Source organism: Wyeomyia smithii, chromosome 2 (genome assembly GCF_029784165.1).
Source record: "Wyeomyia smithii strain HCP4-BCI-WySm-NY-G18 chromosome 2, ASM2978416v1, whole genome shotgun sequence".
NCBI lineage: Eukaryota > Metazoa > Arthropoda > Insecta > Diptera > Culicidae > Wyeomyia > Wyeomyia smithii.
Genome location: NC_073695.1, coordinates 113,897,416 through 113,900,878, shown reverse-complemented (window position 1 = coordinate 113,900,878; position 3,463 = coordinate 113,897,416). Strand labels below are relative to the sequence as shown.

Genomic DNA, 3,463 nt, shown 5'->3' with positions numbered 1-3,463 from the left:
ATGGTTTTCCGCAGCGGGTCGCATTTCAAAACTTTGTCACACACCCCTGGGGTCGATGATTTGTACCATTTCATGCTCTATTTAGAGCTGCTCAGCTCAGCCATTATACCGTTTACTTTTCTTTTCAGCCACCAAAAACCAGTTATTATTAGATATACTATCGGCTTGAAAGGGATTTATCAAAGTCACTTTGCCCGGTGTAAAACCGACACTGACATTCGCTACAGGCAGGTGTCGCGTGATTATTACTCCATTAGTGGTACTACTTTGGGCTGGAAATAGACGCGGCCGGTGAAGCACGGCAGCCTTTTTAGACCATTTTTGCTACCCCGAGAGGACGGAAAACCGGAATTAGAATACGAATAGCACTTCTTCGCCGGGCGCTTTTCGTATGCAGAAAAACACGAACATTTGCCAAAACTATTTTCGCCATACCCAGTGAGGTTCGTGTCTGACAGCAACATTTATGCAGCTCTCAATCTACTGCGTCAGGATATGTGAGGCATAGTGGGTCGGTTGTGCTGTGTTAAATAATACTAACATAACTGTTATAGCCCGAAAAGATTACGTTCGGGATAGGCCTTCCGTTGTGCTTCGCTACAACCACTGCCGCAAATCGTTGGCGGCAAGTTATTTCATGCTTTAGCATACCCAAAGCTAGCACCCGTTGCTTTTCACGCTAAGAATAAGTTGGTTAATGGATAGTGGGACACTAAAAGATTATAATCAATCTAATGTCTTGAAACTAAACAAATAAATAAATTTATGTCGATAGTCTCTAAGCGAATGACATATATAAAGTGCCATGTTGGTAGTACTTGAAAACTCTGCATCATGAAAAATAATAACCTAACGACAGCTCTCACTGTGATCCTTCAAAGCAAAGCCCGACGACTTGTGAATCTGCCCTGCAGGTCCTTACCGACGGTGGCTGGCTGGAAGCACGCAGTACAATTATTTGATTTGTTCGTAGCGGATGCCAGCGACGACAGCCAGCTACGATGCCGACGTTGGGTACTTTGGAGCCACCGAAGCAGTCAGGAAGAAAGCCCCGGCAAACGGCGCCCTGTTCGCTGTTTTGGCTTCGCTGGCTGTTATGACTACGACCGACTGTGGTATTTTTAATGCCCTACAAACGACACACACTCTTTGTGCCGTCGGTGGAGGGCGAAAGTAGAATCCTTTCGGTGTCGGTGTGGAATGTGAAATTGGTTAGTAGTTAACAAGTGGACAAAGCAAGCCGGTCGACTGGATGGGGGTAAATTAGGGATCAAAGGTATGCTACGAAAGTAGAGCGCGGTGGCTAGTAGTTTAGTCGCGGGTCCCGTTTGGACTTTGGTCAGTTTTGTTGTGGCCGCGATTCAAGACGGTTGAGTCTGGAAACAAAGTTCTCCTCTTTGTGCTGCCCTTTTGGAGTGAGCTATTTTCAGGGCCATTAGTGTTGATGAAGTTAGCTAATTGATTATACGGTGAAAGTGTTGCTTGGGAAGCAGTCTGCTTAATTAAATTCAAGTTCACGGCGCCAGTTTCTTTGTTACGCCTGGCTGAAGAGGTGAGTGATCACCAATCGGGAAACTGTTTCCGGTTTATTCTAGTTGGTGAATTTATATAAATCCATCTTTTAGGAAACTCTTGTATAATTGCAATTAAACGTGAATTAAAAATGATTAATGAACTGTGCTATAAATTCTGCTTTGGGAAAATATATACAAAAGTGAAAATGTTGCTGCATAAACAAACATCTATAATGGTCTTCATTTTAGGTGTGTGGAGTGATTTTCACTAGTAGAAAACTTATATTCATTTATTAAAAATAATTCGGAATAATTTACCATTCCCCAACTCTACAATCCCCTGATATTTTTTGGCTAAACATGACTTTCTCAAATGCTACAAATTTGCTATTTAAAATTACCACTGTGACAGAGAAGGAAATTAACTCTGAGAAAATTTCCGAAATGTTGAGATGGAATAATCTTTATGTCACATTATTAACGTTCCTGATATTTCTCGATGATTATAACACTTGTATTGTGTACTTTTCGATGTGGCCAAGTTGAGATTTGCGTGCTGTGTTTCCGGATACGATCAAATGAAATCTGTAGATAATGGTCTAAAAAGAACTTCAACAAACAAAGTTAAATTTAAGCAGCAATCTCAAAATGGAACTCAAGAAGTGGGAAAAATCAACAATAGATAACATCTGGAAAAACAATGAAACAGCTCGACAATCGAAGAGATTTATATCACCCAACAAAACAGTAACTCAAAAATAACTCATATCTCCAAAAAAGATCTTTGTACCTTCAGTGGCCTTGTGACGGGTCACTGTTCAAGTAAATATTACTTAAAGCAGATAGGTAAGTTGCAAGATGATGCCTGTCGCTCCTGTAAAGAAGATATAGAAACCTCCTATAAAAGCACTCTTACAAAAGAGGAAGCAATTTTTTGATAAAACATATTACAACCATTAGATGTTTGGATGACTTCTCCAAATAAGGCAGTGAACTTTATTCGTCCAATAAGACCTTATTGAGACGATGCCTATAATCAGCAAGTGGAAACCACTAAATCAAATAGTGGTAGGACACTCTGATGAGGCTTACATCAAACGGGGCCCGCCACAATAGATCAAATAACTGGTCGCAGTGGAAAATGTACCTAACAAGAAAAAAAAGCAGTAATCTTTCTTATCCTACCTCAACTATCAGTAATCAGTCGTATCTAACCTCCGGTAACAAGTGTTTTTTTTTACTTTACTAAAATTTCAGGATAACATAAAAAAATAACATAAAAAGAAAAAATGGAAATATGTAATATAAATATATGTGTTTACAGGCGGGAGGGGGGGGGGGGGGGGCAAGGGGGGCAAATGCCCCGGGCCTCCCGATTCAAGGGGCCCCTCTAGTCCTGGGCCAACCATTTTTTTTTTGCTCGTCACCTTTCAAAACGTTACCTCTAAATGTTTTAAGAAAAGAGGACCTTAGAAAATAATTTGCCCCGGGCTCCCCAGCGCCTTAGTCCGGCCTTTATTAATATAATATAATAATATAATATTTACATATTATTTATTTTATATTATATTCTCAGAAACTGAAAAAATGCGGCCGGTGCCGGGTATAACCGGCACAATTCGAAATTTTTCCCTTTTGAAAGTTTGGTAGCAAACGGTGCCAAATACTTAAAAGGTTTATCTTTTAAAAGTCCGTTTTGAAATTCAGGAAAAATCAATGGTTATATATAGTTTTATTTCCAATTTTACAGAATTAATTTTTACACAATCTTACACCAGCATAGAAAACAAAAACGTAGTCCCACGTTAAAAAGCACATTAAATTACACATCATTGAAACTCGATCGTTATTTTAAAATAATTAATCATTGAAAATCTAATAGTCTTTCAATTAAATTATTTGCAAGATTTCGAATTTTTAAATTCAATTGAACTTAAAATGTGCCACGG

The 3,463-nt window shown here is 39.1% G+C and overlaps 1 protein-coding gene across 2 annotated transcripts in view; it reads left to right on the top strand.

Moving 5' to 3' along the window:
- The first annotated feature begins 1,313 nt into the window (after positions 1-1,313).
- LOC129724529 (uncharacterized) overlaps positions 1,314-3,463 on the top strand; it is a 28,632-nt gene continuing 26,482 nt past the window's right edge. Inside the window, exon 1 of one of the 2 annotated variants that reach the window (XM_055679497.1) lies at positions 1,314-1,552. The gene's annotated coding sequence lies outside the window, so the exon portion shown is untranslated. The remainder of the gene's footprint in view (positions 1,553-3,463) is intronic. The other variant, XM_055679500.1, reaches the window with a different exon arrangement.